Raw genomic sequence first — 18,529 nt, forward strand, 5'->3', positions numbered from 1 at the left:
TTTTTATTTTGTTTAAGCTATGTTGTATTGTTGGGGCCTTTACACCTGTGACATTGCTGTGAACGTTGTAAGTGGAAACGTTGGCAGGTGCAGACAGAAAAGCCAGAACTAAGCACACCCTGAGCCGTCAGGATGGCCGAGTGGTCTAAGGCGCCAGACTCAAGAGAGCTTGATCTTCAGTGATGCTGAGCCTTCTGGTCTCCTCATGGAGGCGTGGGTTCAAATCCCACTTCTGACAGTTCCCTTTTACACCCTTAAGTCTTCCTAATTTTTGCAGTGCATTCCCCAGACACACCACAATATTTACAGGAACCTGTAATAAATAAAGAGAAATCCACCAGGCTGGGCCCTCAATCACAATTCCATGTATTTCTGAAAGGGACACCTCTGGCACACCTTCCATTACATTTGCACTCCATCACAGTAACTGCCATGCTGGGTTTCGAAATAAGCAGTTGATCCCATCATTTGTTGTGAGGCTCTCCTGCCACCTTTTGGGCAGAGAAGGCACTGTCCCTGCAACAACACAGGCAGACATGTTCAACAGGGCTTCCTGGTTATGTGGGAGGAGCAGATTGCCAATGGTCCCCCCTTGCAAATTCTAATTTACATAAGGAAGACAGAGAGGTAGCTGGGAGTAGGCACTACACACGGACATTGCACTCCCTCTTGTGATTTGCAGCCAATTCTAGATTGAGGCAGGAGGAAAGGAGGAGACTCGCTCAACAATGGCCATACTGGGAAGTCAGCCACTCTGGGTCTCCCAGGTGAATGTTTCAGGCCTGTGAGCCACTCATATAAATCTCGCCTGATCTCGCCTGATCGAGCGCTGAGCGAGCGCGTTTGAATCCAAATATCAAACACCTCTTTCTCAGGCGCAAGAAATGGTGGGCCCTTCATTGCTTCTGGTGTGGAAGTCTATGGAGCAAGGGTCCAGGACTTGCAGAGGAGTACAAGTGCCAGAAAGTGCTTACTGTTCTCATCTGTGCCTTTTTACTGCTCACTGGCCGATAGGAGATTGGCTGCCCCCTTCCTTGCTGGAGTGAAAAAACAACAACTTGAGAGAAAACATGACTTTGTGTGGCTCACTTATAGGGAGACGAGCCAAATAGCCCTGCTGTTTTCAGAAAGACGCTTCAGTAATTGTTCAAAATGTCTCCTGGCCACTCTGGCTCGTTGGTCTAGGGGTATGATTCTCGCTTTGGGTGCGAGAGGTCCCGGGTTCAAATCCCGGACGAGCCCATCCTGTGGAATTTTTCAGGCTGCTTGTCATATAGGAGCCTTTCTTCTTTTCAATGCTATAAGACGCTGTGTATGTCGAGAAGGTTCCTTACCCTGCACGCTATTTTCCACTTTTGACATGATAAAGGAGTGCAGGACTTCGTTGCAACTGCTTTTCTGGGCTGGACCAGCAGTGTAGGAACATTACATGCAAAGTGTTTTTCTAGTGTCATTTCAGGATATGGTTTCAAAATCGCCTCATGGGAAAAAAGTGGTCCTCATTCCAAAGAAAGAGAGACCGGGTAAGGAGAGCCCAACTTTGAGCTTCAAGGACGTTGGCCCTTAGTCTGTGCATTCCAACCCAATACATGCCAACAAGATTCCTGAGGTAGTGTCTGTTTCTGTAGTGTAGTGGTTATCACATTCGCCTTACACGCGAAAGGTCCCTGGTTCGGGACCGGGCAGAAACAGCAGCTTGCTGTTTTTCACAGTGTTTGCATTTACTGGCTCACTTTATAGGAAAGCTGAGATAATAGAGGCTGTCTATTCCTCACCAGCCTGACGTAGTGTGCTCCAGAGATCTCAGTGACAGCACGAAAAGAGAAGTGACGATAGCTTGCGCCATTCGCTTGCTCGCACTTTGCTCTGTAGGGTGGGCCTACTTCATGAAAGCAAGGCATGAGAGAAGAAATGCTTCTCTTGTCCTCACCACGAGCAGACACTTAAAGCAAACAAACTGTCTGAAGGACAGAGGCTTTTTAATTTCTTGTTTGATGACGGTCATGGAAAAGACAGCAATCATATTGCAGAACAGAGCAGCATGTACTGGCTAGCTGCCACTAACCCCTGGAGCCGTGTCAGAGGTGACTCTTGTGTGGCTCGTTGGTCTAGGGGTATGATTCTCGCTTAGGGTGCGAGAGGTCCCGGGTTCAAATCCCAGACGAGCCCTTTTTAGAGGTAAACATACAAACCCTACTAAAAATGCACTATGCCTGACTATTTCTCGTTATACTGGGTGCATTGTTGCACAACATATTTCTAACCTCAGAAGAAAAATGGATCACCATGCTTTATCTGCCTACCTGCTTAGTCTCAGTGTGTCCCAGGTGATGCTTTCCCAAGCTGTACTCGCTGGCATTTAGGCATCAGATATTTGCCTGTCGATGCCTGCACAAGTGAGTTTTGAATACGTCTAATTGCAAGCATGTTGGATGATATCTCTGAGGTTTTCACACTTGTTCTGCACATTCTGAGCCGCTGCTGATACAGCAGAATAGAAGTAGGGTGAAGACTTGAGAGAAACTTTCCTCTAACAGTAGAAACCACCAAGGTAGTTTCTGTAGTGTAGTGGTCATCACGTTCGCCTAACACGCGAAAGGTCCCCGGTTCGAGACCGGGCAGAAACACTGTGCATTGGATTCTTTTTTTGTGCACACTCTAAAACCTTATTATCTCAATGCAAGTTTAAGAAGAGGTGGTCTTTGAACACAGTGAGCCGCGAGAATTTTTTTTTACCTTTGCAGACGAAACAAAGTTATCTCCATCGATCATCTGGGGGATGTTCCGGGGCCTATTTTTATTTTGTTTAAGCTATGTTGTATTGTTGGGGCCTTTACCCCTGTGACATTGCTGTGAACGTTGTAAGTGGAAACGTTGGCAGGTGCAGACAGAAAAGTCAGAACTAAGCACACCCTGAGCCGTCAGGATGGCCGAGTGGTCTAAGGCGCCAGACTCAAGAGAGCTTGATCTTCAGTGATGCTGAGCCTTCTGGTCTCCTCATGGAGGCGTGGGTTCAAATCCCACTTCTGACAGTTCCCTTTTACACCCTTAAGTCTTCCTAATTTTTGCAGTGCATTCCCCAGACACACCACAATATTTACAGGAACCTGTAATAAATAAAGAGAAATCCACCAGGCTGGGCCCTCAATCACAATTCCATGTATTTCTGAAAGGGACACCTCTGGCACACCTTCCATTACATTTGCACTCCATCACAGTAACTGCCATGCTGGGTTTCGAAATAAGCAGTTGATCCCATCATTTGTTGTGAGGCTCTCCTGCCACCTTTTGGGCAGAGAAGGCACTGTCCCTGCAACAACACAGGCAGACATGTTCAACAGGGCTTCCTGGTTATGTGGGAGGAGCAGATTGCCAATGGTCCCCCCTTGCAAATTCTAATTTACATAAGGAAGACAGAGAGGTAGCTGGGAGTAGGCACTACACATGGACATTGCACTCCCTCTTGTGATTTGCAGCCAATTCTAGATTGAGGCAGGAGGAAAGGAGGAGACTCGCTCAACAATGGCCATACTGGGAAGTCAGCCACTCTGGGTCTCCCAGGTGAATGTTTCAGGCCTGTGAGCCACTCATATAAATCTCGCCTGATCTCGCCTGATCGAGCGCTGAGCGAGCGCGTTTGAATCCAAATATCAAACACCTCTTTCTCAGGCGCAAGAAATGGTGGGCCCTTCATTGCTTCTGGTGTGGAAGTCTATGGAGCAAGGGTCCAGGACTTGCAGAGGAGTACAAGTGCCAGAAAGTGCTTGCTGTTCTCATCTGTGCCTTTTTACTGCTCACTGGCCGATAGGAGATTGGCTGCCCCCTTCCTTGCTGGAGTGAAAAAACAACAACTTGAGAGAAAACATGACTTTGTGTGGCTCACTTATAGGGAGACGAGCCAAATAGCCCTGCTGTTTTCAGAAAGACGCTTCAGTAATTGTTCAAAATGTCTCCTGGCCACTCTGGCTCGTTGGTCTAGGGGTATGATTCTCGCTTTGGGTGCGAGAGGTCCCGGGTTCAAATCCCGGACGAGCCCATCCTGTGGAATTTTTCAGGCTGCTTGTCATATAGGAGCCTTTCTTCTTTTCAATGCTATAAGACGCTGTGTATGTCGAGAAGGTTCCTTACCCTGCACGCTATTTTCCACTTTTGACATGATAAAGGAGTGCAGGACTTCGTTGCAACTGCTTTTCTGGGCTGGACCAGCAGTGTAGGAACATTACATGCAAAGTGTTTTTCTAGTGTCATTTCAGGATATGGTTTCAAAATCGCCTCATGGGAAAAAAGTGGTCCTCATTCCAAAGAAAGAGAGACCGGGTAAGGAGAGCCCAACTTTGAGCTTCAAGGACGTTGGCCCTTAGTCTGTGCATTCCAACCCAATACATGCCAACAAGATTCCTGAGGTAGTGTCTGTTTCTGTAGTGTAGTGGTTATCACATTCGCCTTACACGCGAAAGGTCCCTGGTTCGAGACCGGGCAGAAACAGCAGCTTGCTGTTTTTCACAGTGTTTGCATTTACTGGCTCACTTTATAGGAAAGCTGAGATAATAGAGGCTGTCTATTCCTCACCAGCCTGACGGAGTGTGCTCCAGAGATCTCAGTGACAGCTCGAAAAGAGAAGTGACGATAGCTTGCGCCATTCGCTTGCTCGCACTTTGCTCTGTAGGGTGGGCCTACTTCATGAAAGCAAGGCATGAGAGAAGAAATGCTTCTCTTGTCCTCACCACGAGCAGACACTTAAAGCAAACAAACTGTCTGAAGGACAGAGGCTTTTTAATTTCTTGTTTGATGACGGTCATGGAAAAGACAGCAATCGTATTGCAGAACAGAGCAGCATGTACTGGCTAGCTGCCACTAACCCCTGGAGCCGTGTCAGAGGTGACTCTTGTGTGGCTCGTTGGTCTAGGGGTATGATTCTCGCTTAGGGTGCGAGAGGTCCCGGGTTCAAATCCCAGACGAGCCCTTTTTAGAGGTAAACATACAAACCCTACTAAAAATGCACTATGCCTGACTATTTCTCGTTATACTGGGTGCATTGTTGCACAACATATTTCTAACCTCAGAAGAAAAATGGATCACCATGCTTTATCTGCCTACCTGCTTAGTCTCAGTGTGTCCCAGGTGATGCTTTCCCAAGCTGTACTCGCTGGCATTTAGGCATCAGATTATTGCCTTTCGATGCCTGCACAAGTGAGTTTTGAATACGTCTAATTGCAAGCATGTTGGATGATATCTCTGAGGTTTTCACACTTGTTCTGCACATTCTGAGCCGCTGCTGATACAGCAGAATAGAAGTAGGGTGAAGACTTGAGAGAAACTTTCCTCTAACAGTAGAAACCACCAAGGTAGTTTCTGTAGTGTAGTGGTCATCACGTTCGCCTAACACGCGAAAGGTCCCCGGTTCGAGACCGGGCAGAAACACTGTGCATTGGATTCTTTTTTTGTGCACACTCTAAAACCTTATTATCTCAATGCAAGTTTAAGAAGAGGTGGTCTTTGAACACAGTGAGCCGCGAGAATTTTTTTTTACCTTTGCAGACGAAACAAAGTTATCTCCATCGATCATCTGGGGGATGTTCTGGGGCCTATTTTTATTTTGTTTAAGCTATGTTGTATTGTTGGGGCCTTTACACCTGTGACATTGCTGTGAACGTTGTAAGTGGAAACGTTGGCAGGTGCAGACAGAAAAGTCAGAACTAAGCACACCCTGAGCCGTCAGGATGGCCGAGTGGTCTAAGGCGCCAGACTCAAGAGAGCTTGATCTTCAGTGATGCTGAGCCTTCTGGTCTCCTCATGGAGGCGTGGGTTCAAATCCCACTTATGACAGTTCCCTTTTACACCCTTAAGTCTTCCTAATTTTTGCAGTGCATTCCCCAGACACACCACAATATTTACAGGAACCTGTAATAAATAAAGAGAAATCCACCAGGCTGGGCCCTCAATCACAATTCCATGTATTTCTGAAAGGGACACCTCAGGCACACCTTCCATTACATTTGCACTCCATCACAGTAACTGCCATGCTGGGTTTCGAAATAAGCAGTTGATCCCATCATTTGTTGTGAGGCTCTCCTGCCACCTTTTGGGCAGAGAAGGCACTGTCACTGCAACAACACAGGCAGACATGTTCAACAGGGCTTCCTGGTTATGTGGGAGGAGCAGATTGCCAATGGTCCCCCCTTGCAAATTCTAATTTACATAAGGAAGACAGAGAGGTAGCTGGGAGTAGGCACTACACACGGACATTGCACTCCCTCTTGTGATTTGCAGCCAATTCTAGATTGAGGCAGGAGGAAAGGAGGAGACTCGCCCAACAATGGCCATACTGGGAAGTCAGCCACTCTGGGTCTCCCAGGTGAATGTTTCAGGCCTGTGAGCCACTCATATAAATCTCGCCTGATCTCGCCTGACCGAGCGCTGAGCGAGCGCGTTTGAATCCAAATATCAAACACCTCTTTCTCAGGCGCAAGAAATGGTGGGCCCTTCATTGCTTCTGGTGTGGAAGTCTATGGAGCAAGGGTCCAGGACTTGCAGAGGAGTACAAGTGCCAGAAAGTGCTTGCTGTTCTCATCTGTGCCTTTTTACTGCTCACTGGCCGATAGGAGATTGGCTGCCCCCTTCCTTGCTGGAGTGAAAAAACAACAACTTGAGAGAAAACATGACTTTGTGTGGCTCACTTATAGGGAGACGAGCCAAATAGCCCTGCTGTTTTCAGAAAGACGCTTCAGTAATTGTTCAAAATGTCTCCTGGCCACTCTGGCTCGTTGGTCTAGGGGTATGATTCTCGCTTTGGGTGCGAGAGGTCCCGGGTTCAAATCCCGGACGAGCCCATCCTGTGGAATTTTTCAGGCTGCTTGTCATATAGGAGCCTTTCTTCTTTTCAATGCTATAAGACGCTGTGTATGTCGAGAAGGTTCCTTACCCTGCACGCTATTTTCCACTTTTGACATGATAAAGGAGTGCAGGACTTCGTTGCAACTGCTTTTCTGGGCTGGACCAGCAGTGTAGGAACATTACATGCAAAGTGTTTTTCTAGTGTCATTTCAGGATATGGTTTCAAAATCGCCTCATGGGAAAAAAGTGGTCCTCATTCCAAAGAAAGAGAGACCGGGTAAGGAGAGCCCAACTTTGAGCTTCAAGGACGTTGGCCCTTAGTCTGTGCATTCCAACCCAATACATGCCAACAAGATTCCTGAGGTAGTGTCTGTTTCTGTAGTGTAGTGGTTATCACATTCGCCTTACACGCGAAAGGTCCCTGGTTCGAGACCGGGCAGAAACAGCAGCTTGCTGTTTTTCACAGTGTTTGCATTTACTGGCTCACTTTATAGGAAAGCTGAGATAATAGAGGCTGTCTATTCCTCACCAGCCTGACGTAGTGTGCTCCAGAGATCTCAGTGACAGCTCGAAAAGAGAAGTGACGATAGCTCGCGCCATTCGCTTGCTCGCACTTTGCTCTGTAGGGTGGGCCTACTTCATGAAAGCAAGGCATGAGAGAAGAAATGCTTCTCTTGTCCTCACCACGAGCAGACACTTAAAGCAAACAAACTGTCTGAAGGACAGAGGCTTTTTAATTTCTTGTTTGATGACGGTCATGGAAAAGACAGCAATCATATTGCAGAACAGAGCAGCATGTACTGGCTAGCTGCCACTAACCCCTGGAGCCATGTCAGAGGTGACTCTTGTGTGGCTCGTTGGTCTAGGGGTATGATTCTCGCTTAGGGTGCGAGAGGTCCCGGGTTCAAATCCCAGACGAGCCCTTTTTAGAGGTAAACATACAAACCCTACTAAAAATGCACTATGCCTGACTATTTCTCGTTATACTGGGTGCATTGTTGCACAACATATTTCTAACCTCAGAAGAAAAATGGATCACCATGCTTTATCTGCCTACCTGCTTAGTCTCAGTGTGTCCCAGGTGATGCTTTCCCAAGCTGTACTCGCTGGCATTTAGGCATCAGATATTTGCCTGTCGATGCCTGCACAAGTGAGTTTTGAATACGTCTAATTGCAAGCATGTTGGATGATATCTCTGAGGTTTTCACACTTGTTCTGCACATTCTGAGCCGCTGCTGATACAGCAGAATAGAAGTAGGGTGAAGACTTGAGAGAAACTTTCCTCTAACAGTAGAAACCACCAAGGTAGTTTCTGTAGTGTAGTGGTCATCACGTTCGCCTAACACGCGAAAGGTCCCCGGTTCGAGACCGGGCAAAAACACTGTGCATTGGATTCTTTTTTTGTGCACACTCTAAAACCTTATTAAATCAATGCAAGTTTAAGAAGAGGTGGTCTTTGAACACAGTGAGCCGCGAGAATTTTTTTTTACCTTTGCAGACGAAACAAAGTTATCTCCATCGATCATCTGGGGGATGTTCTGGGGCCTATTTTTATTTTGTTTAAGCTATGTTGTATTGTTGGGGCCTTTACACCTGTGACATTGCTGTGAACGTTGTAAGTGGAAACGTTGGCAGGTGCAGACAGAAAAGTCAGAACTAAGCACACCCTGAGCCGTCAGGATGGCCGAGTGGTCTAAGGCGCCAGACTCAAGAGAGCTTGATCTTCAGTGATGCTGAGCCTTCTGGTCTCCTCATGGAGGCGTGGGTTCAAATCCCACTTCTGACAGTTCCCTTTTACACCCTTAAGTCTTCCTAATTTTTGCAGTGCATTCCCCAGACACACCACAATATTTACAGGAACCTGTAATAAATAAAGAGAAATCCACCAGGCTGGGCCCTCAATCACAATTCCATGTATTTCTGAAAGGGACACCTCAGGCACACCTTCCATTACATTTGCACTCCATCACAGTAACTGCCATGCTGGGTTTCGAAATAAGCAGTTGATCCCATCATTTGTTGTGAGGCTCTCCTGCCACCTTTTGGGCAGAGAAGGCACTGTCACTGCAACAACACAGGCAGACATGTTCAACAGGGCTTCCTGGTTATGTGGGAGGAGCAGATTGCCAATGGTCCCCCCTTGCAAATTCTAATTTACATAAGGAAGACAGAGAGGTATCTGGGAGTAGGCACTACACACGGACATTGCACTCCCTCTTGTGATTTGCAGCCAATTCTAGATTGAGGCAGGAGGAAAGGAGGAGACTCGCCCAACAATGGCCATACTGGGAAGTCAGCCACTCTGGGTCTCCCAGGTGAATGTTTCAGGCCTGTGAGCCACTCATATAAATCTCGCCTGATCTTGCCTGATCGAGCGCTGAGCGAGCGCGTTTGAATCCAAATATCAAACACCTCTTTCTCAGGCGCAAGAAATGGTGGGCCCTTCATTGCTTCTGGTGTGGAAGTCTATGGAGCAAGGGTCCAGGACTTGCAGAGGAGTACAAGTGCCAGAAAGTGCTTGCTGTTCTCATCTGTGCCTTTTTACTGCTCACTGGCCGATAGGAGATTGGCTGCCCCCTTCCTTGCTGGAGTGAAAAAACAACAACTTGAGAGAAAACATGACTTTGTGTGGCTCACTTATAGGGAGACGAGCCAAATAGCCCTGCTGTTTTCAGAAAGACGCTTCAGTAATTGTTCAAAATGTCTCCTGGCCACTCTGGCTCGTTGGTCTAGGGGTATGATTCTCGCTTTGGGTGCGAGAGGTCCCGGGTTCAAATCCCGGACGAGCCCATCCTGTGGAATTTTTCAGGCTGCTTGTCATATAGGAGCCTTTCTTCTTTTCAATGCTATAAGACGCTGTGTATGTCGAGAAGGTTCCTTACCCTGCACGCTATTTTCCACTTTTGACATGATAAAGGAGTGCAGGACTTCGTTGCAACTGCTTTTCTGGGCTGGACCAGCAGTGTAGGAACATTACATGCAAAGTGTTTTTCTAGTGTCATTTCAGGATATGGTTTCAAAATCGCCTCATGGGAAAAAAGTGGTCCTCATTCCAAAGAAAGAGAGACCGGGTAAGGAGAGCCCAACTTTGAGCTTCAAGGACGTTGGCCCTTAGTCTGTGCATTCCAACCCAATACATGCCAACAAGATTCCTGAGGTAGTGTCTGTTTCTGTAGTGTAGTGGTTATCACATTCGCCTTACACGCGAAAGGTCCCTGGTTCGAGACCGGGCAGAAACAGCAGCTTGCTGTTTTTCACAGTGTTTGCATTTACTGGCTCACTTTATAGGAAAGCTGAGATAATAGAGGCTGTCTATTCCTCACCAGCCTGACGTAGTGTGCTCCAGAGATCTCAGTGACAGCTCGAAAAGAGAAGTGACGATAGCTTGCGCCATTCGCTTGCTCGCACTTTGCTCTGTAGGGTGGGCCTACTTCATGAAAGCAAGGCATGAGAGAAGAAATGCTTCTCTTGTCCTCACCACGAGCAGACACTTAAAGCAAACAAACTGTCTGAAGGACAGAGGCTTTTTAATTTCTTGTTTGATGACGGTCATGGAAAAGACAGCAATCATATTGCAGAACAGAGCAGCATGTACTGGCTAGCTGCCACTAACCCCTGGAGCCGTGTCAGAGGTGACTCTTGTGTGGCTCGTTTGTCTAGGGGTATGATTCTCGCTTAGGGTGCGAGAGGTCCCGGGTTCAAATCCCAGACGAGCCCTTTTTAGAGGTAAACATACAAACCCTACTAAAAATGCACTATGCCTGACTATTTCTCGTTATACTGGGTGCATTGTTGCACAACATATTTCTAACCTCAGAAGAAAAATGGATCACCATGCTTTATCTGCCTACCTGCTTAGTCTCAGTGTGTCCCAGGTGATGCGTTCCCAAGCTGTACTCGCTGGCATTTAGGCATCAGATATTTGCCTGTCGATGCCTGCACAAGTGAGTTTTGAATACGTCTAATTGCAAGCATGTTGGATGATATCTCTGAGGTTTTCACACTTGTTCTGCACATTCTGAGCCGCTGCTGATACAGCAGAATAGAAGTAGGGTGAAGACTTGAGAGAAACTTTCCTCTAACAATAGAAACCACCAAGGTAGTTTCTGTAGTGTAGTAGTCATCAGGTTCGCCTAACACGCGAAAGGTCCCCGGTTCGAGACCGGGCAGAAACACTGTGCATTGGATTCTTTTTTTGTGCACACTCTAAAACCTTATTATCTCAATGCAAGTTTAAGAAGAGGTGGTCTTTGAACACAGTGAGCCGCGAGAATTTTTTTTTACCTTTGCAGACGAAACAAAGTTATCTCCATCGATCATCTGGGGGATGTTCTGGGGCCTATTTTTATTTTGTTTAAGCTATGTTGTATTGTTGGGGCCTTTACACCTGTGACATTGCTGTGAACGTTGTAAGTGGAAACGTTGGCAGGTGCAGACAGAAAAGTCAGAACTAAGCACACCCTGAGCCGTCAGGATGGCCGAGTGGTCTAAGGCGCCAGACTCAAGAGAGCTTGATCTTCAGTGATGCTGAGCCTTCTGGTCTCCTCATGGAGGCGTGGGTTCAAATCCCACTTCTGACAGTTCCCTTTTACACCCTTAAGTCTTCCTAATTTTTGCAGTGCATTCCCCAGACACACCACAATATTTACAGGAACCTGTAATAAATAAAGAGAAATCCACCAGGCTGGGCCCTCAATCACAATTCCATGTATTTCTGAAAGGGACACCTCAGGCACACCTTCCATTACATTTGCACTCCATCACAGTAACTGCCATGCTGGGTTTCGAAATAAGCAGTTGATCCCATCATTTGTTGTGAGGCTCTCCTGCCACCTTTTGGGCAGAGAAGGCACTGTCCCTGCAACAACACAGGCAGACATGTTCAACAGGGCTTCCTGGTTATGTGGGAGGAGCAGATTGCCAATGGTCCCCCCTTGCAAATTCTAATTTACATAAGGAAGACAGAGAGGTAGCTGGGAGTAGGCACTACACACGGACATTGCACTCCCTCTTGTGATTTGCAGCCAATTCTAGATTGAGGCAGGAGGAAAGGAGGAGACTCGCCCAACAATGGCCATACTGGGAAGTCAGCCACTCTGGGTCTCCCAGGTGAATGTTTCAGGCCTGTGAGCCACTTATATAAATCTCGCCTGATCTCGCCTGATCGAGCGCTGAGCGAGCGCGTTTGAATCCAAATATCAAACACCTCTTTCTCAGGCTCAAGAAATGGTGGGCCCTTCATTGCTTCTGGTGTGGAAGTCTATGGAGCAAGGGTCCAGGACTTGCAGAGGAGTACAAGTGCCAGAAAGTGCTTGCTGTTCTCATCTGTGCCTTTTTACTGCTCACCGGCCGATAGGAGATTGGCTGCCCCCTTCCTTGCTGGAGTGAAAAAACAACAACTTGAGAGAAAACATGACTTTGTTTGGCTCACTTATAGGGAGACGAGCCAAATAGCCCTGCTGTTTTCAGAAAGACGCTTCAGTAATTGTTCAAAATGTCTCCTGGCCACTCTGGCTCGTTGGTCTAGGGGTATGATTCTCGCTTTGGGTGCGAGAGGTCCCGGGTTCAAATCCCGGACGAGCCCATCCTGTGGAATTTTTCAGGCTGCTTGTCATATAGGAGCCTTTCTTCTTTTCAATGCTATAAGACGCTGTGTATGTCGAGAAGGTTCCTTACCCTGCACGCTATTTTCCACTTTTGACATGATAAAGGAGTGCAGGACTTCGTTGCAACTGCTTTTCTGGGCTGGACCAGCAGTGTAGGAACATTACATGCAAAGTGTTTTTCTAGTGTCATTTCAGGATATGGTTTCAAAATCGCCTCATGGGAAAAAAGTGGTCCTCATTCCAAAGAAAGAGAGACCGGGTAAGGAGAGCCCAACTTTGAGCTTCAAGGACGTTGGCCCTTAGTCTGTGCATTCCAACCCAATACATGCCAACAAGATTCCTGAGGTAGTGTCTGTTTCTGTAGTGTAGTGGTTATCACATTCGCCTTACACGCGAAAGGTCCCTGGTTCGAGACCGGGCAGAAACAGCAGCTTGCTGTTTTTCACAGTGTTTGCATTTACTGGCTCACTTTATAGGAAAGCTGAGATAATAGAGGCTGTCTATTCCTCACCAGCCTGACGTAGTGTGCTCCAGAGATCTCAGTGACAGCTCGAAAAGAGAAGTGACGATAGCTCGCGCCATTCGCTTGCTCGCACTTTGCTCTGTAGGGTGGGCCTACTTCATGAAAGCAAGGCATGAGAGAAGAAATGCTTCTCTTGTCCTCACCACGAGCAGACACTTAAAGCAAACAAACTGTCTGAAGGACAGAGGCTTTTTAATTTCTTGTTTGATGACGGTCATGGAAAAGACAGCAATCATATTGCAGAACAGAGCAGCATGTACTGGCTAGCTGCCACTAACCCCTGGAGCCATGTCAGAGGTGACTCTTGTGTGGCTCGTTGGTCTAGGGGTATGATTCTCGCTTAGGGTGCGAGAGGTCCCGGGTTCAAATCCCAGACGAGCCCTTTTTAGAGGTAAACATACAAACCCTACTAAAAATGCACTATGCCTGACTATTTCTCGTTATACTGGGTGCATTGTTGCACAACATATTTCTAACCTCAGAAGAAAAATGGATCACCATGCTTTATCTGCCTACCTGCTTAGTCTCAGTGTGTCCCAGGTGATGCTTTCCCAAGCTGTACTCGCTGGCATTTAGGCATCAGATATTTGCCTGTCGATGCCTGCACAAGTGAGTTTTGAATACGTCTAATTGCAAGCATGTTGGATGATATCTCTGAGGTTTTCACACTTGTTCTGCACATTCTGAGCCGCTGCTGATACAGCAGAATAGAAGTAGGGTGAAGACTTGAGAGAAACTTTCCTCTAACAGTAGAAACCACCAAGGTAGTTTCTGTAGTGTAGTGGTCATCACGTTCGCCTAACACGCGAAAGGTCCCCGGTTCGAGACCGGGCAAAAACACTGTGCATTGGATTCTTTTTTTGTGCACACTCTAAAACCTTATTAAATCAATGCAAGTTTAAGAAGAGGTGGTCTTTGAACACAGTGAGCCGCGAGAATTTTTTTTTACCTTTGCAGACGAAACAAAGTTATCTCCATCGATCATCTGGGGGATGTTCTGGGGCCTATTTTTATTTTGTTTAAGCTATGTTGTATTGTTGGGGCCTTTACACCTGTGACATTGCTGTGAACGTTGTAAGTGGAAACGTTGGCAGGTGCAGACAGAAAAGTCAGAACTAAGCACACCCTGAGCCGTCAGGATGGCCGAGTGGTCTAAGGCGCCAGACTCAAGAGAGCTTGATCTTCAGTGATGCTGAGCCTTCTGGTCTCCTCATGGAGGCGTGGGTTCAAATCCCACTTCTGACAGTTCCCTTTTACACCCTTAAGTCTTCCTAATTTTTGCAGTGCATTCCCCAGACACACCACAATATTTACAGGAACCTGTAATAAATAAAGAGAAATCCACCAGGCTGGGCCCTCAATCACAATTCCATGTATTTCTGAAAGGGACACCTCAGGCACACCTTCCATTACATTTGCACTCCATCACAGTAACTGCCATGCTGGGTTTCGAAATAAGCAGTTGATCCCATCATTTGTTGTGAGGCTCTCCTGCCACCTTTTGGGCAGAGAAGGCACTGTCACTGCAACAACACAGGCAGACATGTTCAACAGGGCTTCCTGGTTATGTGGGAGGAGCAGATTGCCAATGGTCCCCCCTTGCAAATTCTAATTTACATAAGGAAGACAGAGAGGTATCTGGGAGTAGGCACTACACACGGACATTGCACTCCCTCTTGTGATTTGCAGCCAATTCTAGATTGAGGCAGGAGGAAAGGAGGAGACTCGCCCAACAATGGCCATACTGGGAAGTCAGCCACTCTGGGTCTCCCAGGTGAATGTTTCAGGCCTGTGAGCCACTCATATAAATCTCGCCTGATCTTGCCTGATCGAGCGCTGAGCGAGCGCGTTTGAATCCAAATATCAAACACCTCTTTCTCAGGCGCAAGAAATGGTGGGCCCTTCATTGCTTCTGGTGTGGAAGTCTATGGAGCAAGGGTCCAGGACTTGCAGAGGAGTACAAGTGCCAGAAAGTGCTTGCTGTTCTCATCTGTGCCTTTTTACTGCTCACTGGCCGATAGGAGATTGGCTGCCCCCTTCCTTGCTGGAGTGAAAAAACAACAACTTGAGAGAAAACATGACTTTGTGTGGCTCACTTATAGGGAGACGAGCCAAATAGCCCTGCTGTTTTCAGAAAGACGCTTCAGTAATTGTTCAAAATGTCTCCTGGCCACTCTGGCTCGTTGGTCTAGGGGTATGATTCTCGCTTTGGGTGCGAGAGGTCCCGGGTTCAAATCCCGGACGAGCCCATCCTGTGGAATTTTTCAGGCTGCTTGTCATATAGGAGCCTTTCTTCTTTTCAATGCTATAAGACGCTGTGTATGTCGAGAAGGTTCCTTACCCTGCACGCTATTTTCCACTTTTGACATGATAAAGGAGTGCAGGACTTCGTTGCAACTGCTTTTCTGGGCTGGACCAGCAGTGTAGGAACATTACATGCAAAGTGTTTTTCTAGTGTCATTTCAGGATATGGTTTCAAAATCGCCTCATGGGAAAAAAGTGGTCCTCATTCCAAAGAAAGAGAGACCGGGTAAGGAGAGCCCAACTTTGAGCTTCAAGGACGTTGGCCCTTAGTCTGTGCATTCCAACCCAATACATGCCAACAAGATTCCTGAGGTAGTGTCTGTTTCTGTAGTGTAGTGGTTATCACATTCGCCTTACACGCGAAAGGTCCCTGGTTCGAGACCGGGCAGAAACAGCAGCTTGCTGTTTTTCACAGTGTTTGCATTTACTGGCTCACTTTATAGGAAAGCTGAGATAATAGAGGCTGTCTATTCCTCACCAGCCTGACGTAGTGTGCTCCAGAGATCTCAGTGACAGCTCGAAAAGAGAAGTGACGATAGCTTGCGCCATTCGCTTGCTCGCACTTTGCTCTGTAGGGTGGGCCTACTTCATGAAAGCAAGGCATGAGAGAAGAAATGCTTCTCTTGTCCTCACCACGAGCAGACACTTAAAGCAAACAAACTGTCTGAAGGACAGAGGCTTTTTAATTTCTTGTTTGATGACGGTCATGGAAAAGACAGCAATCATATTGCAGAACAGAGCAGCATGTACTGGCTAGCTGCCACTAACCCCTGGAGCCGTGTCAGAGGTGACTCTTGTGTGGCTCGTTTGTCTAGGGGTATGATTCTCGCTTAGGGTGCGAGAGGTCCCGGGTTCAAATCCCAGACGAGCCCTTTTTAGAGGTAAACATACAAACCCTACTAAAAATGCACTATGCCTGACTATTTCTCGTTATACTGGGTGCATTGTTGCACAACATATTTCTAACCTCAGAAGAAAAATGGATCACCATGCTTTATCTGCCTACCTGCTTAGTCTCAGTGTGTCCCAGGTGATGCGTTCCCAAGCTGTACTCGCTGGCATTTAGGCATCAGATATTTGCCTGTCGATGCCTGCACAAGTGAGTTTTGAATACGTCTAATTGCAAGCATGTTGGATGATATCTCTGAGGTTTTCACACTTGTTCTGCACATTCTGAGCCGCTGCTGATACAGCAGAATAGAAGTAGGGTGAAGACTTGAGAGAAACTTTCCTCTAACAATAGAAACCACCAAGGTAGTTTCTGTAGTGTAGTAGTCATCAGGTTCGCCTAACACGCGAAAGGTCCCCGGTTCGAGACCGGGCAGAAACACTGTGCATTGGATTCTTTTTTTGTGCACACTCTAAAACCTTATTATCTCAATGCAAGTTTAAGAAGAGGTGGTCTTTGAACACAGTGAGCCGCGAGAATTTTTTTTTACCTTTGCAGACGAAACAAAGTTATCTCCATCGATCATCTGGGGGATGTTCTGGGGCCTATTTTTATTTTGTTTAAGCTATGTTGTATTGTTGGGGCCTTTACACCTGTGACATTGCTGTGAACGTTGTAAGTGGAAACGTTGGCAGGTGCAGACAGAAAAGTCAGAACTAAGCACACCCTGAGCCGTCAGGATGGCCGAGTGGTCTAAGGCGCCAGACTCAAGAGAGCTTGATCTTCAGTGATGCTGAGCCTTCTGGTCTCCTCATGGAGGCGTGGGTTCAAATCCCACTTCTGACAGTTCCCTTTTACACCCTTAAGTCTTCCTAATTTTTGCAGTGCATTCCCCAGACACACCACAATATTTACAGGAACCTGTAATAAATAAAGAGAAATCCACCAGGCTGGGCCCTCAATCACAATTCCATGTATTTCTGAAAGGGACACCTCAGGCACACCTTCCATTACATTTGCACTCCATCACAGTAACTGCCATGCTGGGTTTCGAAATAAGCAGTTGATCCCATCATTTGTTGTGAGGCTCTCCTGCCACCTTTTGGGCAGAGAAGGCACTGTCCCTGCAACAACACAGGCAGACATGTTCAACAGGGCTTCCTGGTTATGTGGGAGGAGCAGATTGCCAATGGTCCCCCCTTGCAAATTCTAATTTACATAAGGAAGACAGAGAGGTAGCTGGGAGTAGGCACTACACACGGACATTGCACTCCCTCTTGTGATTTGCAGCCAATTCTAGATTGAGGCAGGAGGAAAGGAGGAGACTCGCCCAACAATGGCCATACTGGGAAGTCAGCCACTCTGGGTCTCCCAGGTGAATGTTTCAGGCCTGTGAGCCACTTATATAAATCTCGCCTGATCTCGCCTGATCGAGCGCTGAGCGAGCGCGTTTGAATCCAAATATCAAACACCTCTTTCTCAGGCTCAAGAAATGGTGGGCCCTTCATTGCTTCTGGTGTGGAAGTCTATGGAGCAAGGGTCCAGGACTTGCAGAGGAGTACAAGTGCCAGAAAGTGCTTGCTGTTCTCATCTGTGCCTTTTTACTGCTCACCGGCCGATAGGAGATTGGCTGCCCCCTTCCTTGCTGGAGTGAAAAAACAACAACTTGAGAGAAAACATGACTTTGTTTGGCTCACTTATAGGGAGACGAGCCAAATAGCCCTGCTGTTTTCAGAAAGACGCTTCAGTAATTGTTCAAAATGTCTCCTGGCCACTCTGGCTCGTTGGTCTAGGGGTATGATTCTCGCTTTGGGTGCGAGAGGTCCCGGGTTCAAATCCCGGACGAGCCCATCCTGTGGAATTTTTCAGGCTGCTTGTCATATAGGAGCCTTTCTTCTTTTCAATGCTATAAGACGCTGTGTATGTCGAGAAGGTTCCTTACCCTGCACGCTATTTTCCACTTTTGACATGATAAAGGAGTGCAGGACTTCGTTGCAACTGCTTTTCTGGGCTGGACCAGCAGTGTAGGAACATTACATGCAAAGTGTTTTTCTAGTGTCATTTCAGGATATGGTTTCAAAATCGCCTCATGGGAAAAAAGTGGTCCTCATTCCAAAGAAAGAGAGACCGGGTAAGGAGAGCCCAACTTTGAGCTTCAAGGACGTTGGCCCTTAGTCTGTGCATTCCAACCCAATACATGCCAACAAGATTCCTGAGGTAGTGTCTGTTTCTGTAGTGTAGTGGTTATCACATTCGCCTTACACGCGAAAGGTCCCTGGTTCGAGACCGGGCAGAAACAGCAGCTTGCTGTTTTTCACAGTGTTTGCATTTACTGGCTCACTTTATAGGAAAGCTGAGATAATAGAGGCTGTC

The 18,529-nt window shown here is 47.1% G+C and overlaps 33 non-coding genes across 33 annotated transcripts; all 33 read left to right on the plus strand.

Moving 5' to 3' along the window:
- The first annotated feature begins 126 nt into the window (after nt 1-126).
- TRNAL-CAA (transfer RNA leucine (anticodon CAA)) lies at nt 127-238 on the plus strand. Its single transcript has 2 exons — nt 127-164; nt 193-238. It is a non-coding gene; the product is annotated as a tRNA-Leu (tRNA).
- A 932-nt stretch (nt 239-1,170) lies between these two features.
- Nucleotides 1,171-1,242, plus strand: TRNAP-UGG (transfer RNA proline (anticodon UGG)). Its single transcript has one exon. It is a non-coding gene; the product is annotated as a tRNA-Pro (tRNA).
- Nucleotides 1,243-1,618: 376 nt separating this feature from the next.
- TRNAV-UAC (transfer RNA valine (anticodon UAC)) lies at nt 1,619-1,691 on the plus strand. Its single transcript has one exon. It is a non-coding gene; the product is annotated as a tRNA-Val (tRNA).
- A 406-nt stretch (nt 1,692-2,097) lies between these two features.
- TRNAP-AGG (transfer RNA proline (anticodon AGG)) lies at nt 2,098-2,169 on the plus strand. The gene has a single exon. It is a non-coding gene; the product is annotated as a tRNA-Pro (tRNA).
- Nucleotides 2,170-2,554: 385 nt separating this feature from the next.
- On the plus strand, nt 2,555-2,627 carry TRNAV-AAC (transfer RNA valine (anticodon AAC)). Its single transcript has one exon. It is a non-coding gene; the product is annotated as a tRNA-Val (tRNA).
- Nucleotides 2,628-2,920: 293 nt separating this feature from the next.
- Nucleotides 2,921-3,032, plus strand: TRNAL-CAA (transfer RNA leucine (anticodon CAA)). Its single transcript has 2 exons — nt 2,921-2,958; nt 2,987-3,032. It is a non-coding gene; the product is annotated as a tRNA-Leu (tRNA).
- A 932-nt stretch (nt 3,033-3,964) lies between these two features.
- Nucleotides 3,965-4,036, plus strand: TRNAP-UGG (transfer RNA proline (anticodon UGG)). Its single transcript has one exon. It is a non-coding gene; the product is annotated as a tRNA-Pro (tRNA).
- Nucleotides 4,037-4,412: 376 nt separating this feature from the next.
- On the plus strand, nt 4,413-4,485 carry TRNAV-UAC (transfer RNA valine (anticodon UAC)). Its single transcript has one exon. It is a non-coding gene; the product is annotated as a tRNA-Val (tRNA).
- Nucleotides 4,486-4,891: 406 nt separating this feature from the next.
- Nucleotides 4,892-4,963, plus strand: TRNAP-AGG (transfer RNA proline (anticodon AGG)). The gene has a single exon. It is a non-coding gene; the product is annotated as a tRNA-Pro (tRNA).
- A 385-nt stretch (nt 4,964-5,348) lies between these two features.
- TRNAV-AAC (transfer RNA valine (anticodon AAC)) lies at nt 5,349-5,421 on the plus strand. The gene has a single exon. It is a non-coding gene; the product is annotated as a tRNA-Val (tRNA).
- Nucleotides 5,422-5,714: 293 nt separating this feature from the next.
- Nucleotides 5,715-5,826, plus strand: TRNAL-CAA (transfer RNA leucine (anticodon CAA)). The gene is made up of 2 exons: nt 5,715-5,752; nt 5,781-5,826. It is a non-coding gene; the product is annotated as a tRNA-Leu (tRNA).
- A 932-nt stretch (nt 5,827-6,758) lies between these two features.
- TRNAP-UGG (transfer RNA proline (anticodon UGG)) lies at nt 6,759-6,830 on the plus strand. Its single transcript has one exon. It is a non-coding gene; the product is annotated as a tRNA-Pro (tRNA).
- A 376-nt stretch (nt 6,831-7,206) lies between these two features.
- On the plus strand, nt 7,207-7,279 carry TRNAV-UAC (transfer RNA valine (anticodon UAC)). Its single transcript has one exon. It is a non-coding gene; the product is annotated as a tRNA-Val (tRNA).
- A 406-nt stretch (nt 7,280-7,685) lies between these two features.
- On the plus strand, nt 7,686-7,757 carry TRNAP-AGG (transfer RNA proline (anticodon AGG)). Its single transcript has one exon. It is a non-coding gene; the product is annotated as a tRNA-Pro (tRNA).
- Nucleotides 7,758-8,142: 385 nt separating this feature from the next.
- Nucleotides 8,143-8,215, plus strand: TRNAV-AAC (transfer RNA valine (anticodon AAC)). The gene has a single exon. It is a non-coding gene; the product is annotated as a tRNA-Val (tRNA).
- A 293-nt stretch (nt 8,216-8,508) lies between these two features.
- Nucleotides 8,509-8,620, plus strand: TRNAL-CAA (transfer RNA leucine (anticodon CAA)). Its single transcript has 2 exons — nt 8,509-8,546; nt 8,575-8,620. It is a non-coding gene; the product is annotated as a tRNA-Leu (tRNA).
- A 932-nt stretch (nt 8,621-9,552) lies between these two features.
- Nucleotides 9,553-9,624, plus strand: TRNAP-UGG (transfer RNA proline (anticodon UGG)). Its single transcript has one exon. It is a non-coding gene; the product is annotated as a tRNA-Pro (tRNA).
- Nucleotides 9,625-10,000: 376 nt separating this feature from the next.
- Nucleotides 10,001-10,073, plus strand: TRNAV-UAC (transfer RNA valine (anticodon UAC)). The gene has a single exon. It is a non-coding gene; the product is annotated as a tRNA-Val (tRNA).
- A 406-nt stretch (nt 10,074-10,479) lies between these two features.
- On the plus strand, nt 10,480-10,551 carry TRNAP-AGG (transfer RNA proline (anticodon AGG)). The gene has a single exon. It is a non-coding gene; the product is annotated as a tRNA-Pro (tRNA).
- Nucleotides 10,552-10,936: 385 nt separating this feature from the next.
- TRNAV-AAC (transfer RNA valine (anticodon AAC)) lies at nt 10,937-11,009 on the plus strand. Its single transcript has one exon. It is a non-coding gene; the product is annotated as a tRNA-Val (tRNA).
- A 293-nt stretch (nt 11,010-11,302) lies between these two features.
- TRNAL-CAA (transfer RNA leucine (anticodon CAA)) lies at nt 11,303-11,414 on the plus strand. Its single transcript has 2 exons — nt 11,303-11,340; nt 11,369-11,414. It is a non-coding gene; the product is annotated as a tRNA-Leu (tRNA).
- A 932-nt stretch (nt 11,415-12,346) lies between these two features.
- On the plus strand, nt 12,347-12,418 carry TRNAP-UGG (transfer RNA proline (anticodon UGG)). Its single transcript has one exon. It is a non-coding gene; the product is annotated as a tRNA-Pro (tRNA).
- A 376-nt stretch (nt 12,419-12,794) lies between these two features.
- On the plus strand, nt 12,795-12,867 carry TRNAV-UAC (transfer RNA valine (anticodon UAC)). The gene has a single exon. It is a non-coding gene; the product is annotated as a tRNA-Val (tRNA).
- Nucleotides 12,868-13,273: 406 nt separating this feature from the next.
- Nucleotides 13,274-13,345, plus strand: TRNAP-AGG (transfer RNA proline (anticodon AGG)). The gene has a single exon. It is a non-coding gene; the product is annotated as a tRNA-Pro (tRNA).
- Nucleotides 13,346-13,730: 385 nt separating this feature from the next.
- TRNAV-AAC (transfer RNA valine (anticodon AAC)) lies at nt 13,731-13,803 on the plus strand. The gene has a single exon. It is a non-coding gene; the product is annotated as a tRNA-Val (tRNA).
- A 293-nt stretch (nt 13,804-14,096) lies between these two features.
- TRNAL-CAA (transfer RNA leucine (anticodon CAA)) lies at nt 14,097-14,208 on the plus strand. The gene is made up of 2 exons: nt 14,097-14,134; nt 14,163-14,208. It is a non-coding gene; the product is annotated as a tRNA-Leu (tRNA).
- A 932-nt stretch (nt 14,209-15,140) lies between these two features.
- Nucleotides 15,141-15,212, plus strand: TRNAP-UGG (transfer RNA proline (anticodon UGG)). Its single transcript has one exon. It is a non-coding gene; the product is annotated as a tRNA-Pro (tRNA).
- Nucleotides 15,213-15,588: 376 nt separating this feature from the next.
- On the plus strand, nt 15,589-15,661 carry TRNAV-UAC (transfer RNA valine (anticodon UAC)). Its single transcript has one exon. It is a non-coding gene; the product is annotated as a tRNA-Val (tRNA).
- A 406-nt stretch (nt 15,662-16,067) lies between these two features.
- Nucleotides 16,068-16,139, plus strand: TRNAP-AGG (transfer RNA proline (anticodon AGG)). The gene has a single exon. It is a non-coding gene; the product is annotated as a tRNA-Pro (tRNA).
- A 385-nt stretch (nt 16,140-16,524) lies between these two features.
- Nucleotides 16,525-16,597, plus strand: TRNAV-AAC (transfer RNA valine (anticodon AAC)). The gene has a single exon. It is a non-coding gene; the product is annotated as a tRNA-Val (tRNA).
- Nucleotides 16,598-16,890: 293 nt separating this feature from the next.
- Nucleotides 16,891-17,002, plus strand: TRNAL-CAA (transfer RNA leucine (anticodon CAA)). Its single transcript has 2 exons — nt 16,891-16,928; nt 16,957-17,002. It is a non-coding gene; the product is annotated as a tRNA-Leu (tRNA).
- A 932-nt stretch (nt 17,003-17,934) lies between these two features.
- TRNAP-UGG (transfer RNA proline (anticodon UGG)) lies at nt 17,935-18,006 on the plus strand. The gene has a single exon. It is a non-coding gene; the product is annotated as a tRNA-Pro (tRNA).
- A 376-nt stretch (nt 18,007-18,382) lies between these two features.
- On the plus strand, nt 18,383-18,455 carry TRNAV-UAC (transfer RNA valine (anticodon UAC)). Its single transcript has one exon. It is a non-coding gene; the product is annotated as a tRNA-Val (tRNA).
- The last annotated feature ends 74 nt before the right edge of the window (nt 18,456-18,529 follow it).

Source organism: Lissotriton vulgaris, chromosome 10, assembly GCF_964263255.1.
Source record: "Lissotriton vulgaris chromosome 10, aLisVul1.2, whole genome shotgun sequence".
NCBI classification, from domain to species: Eukaryota; Metazoa; Chordata; class Amphibia; order Caudata; family Salamandridae; genus Lissotriton; species Lissotriton vulgaris.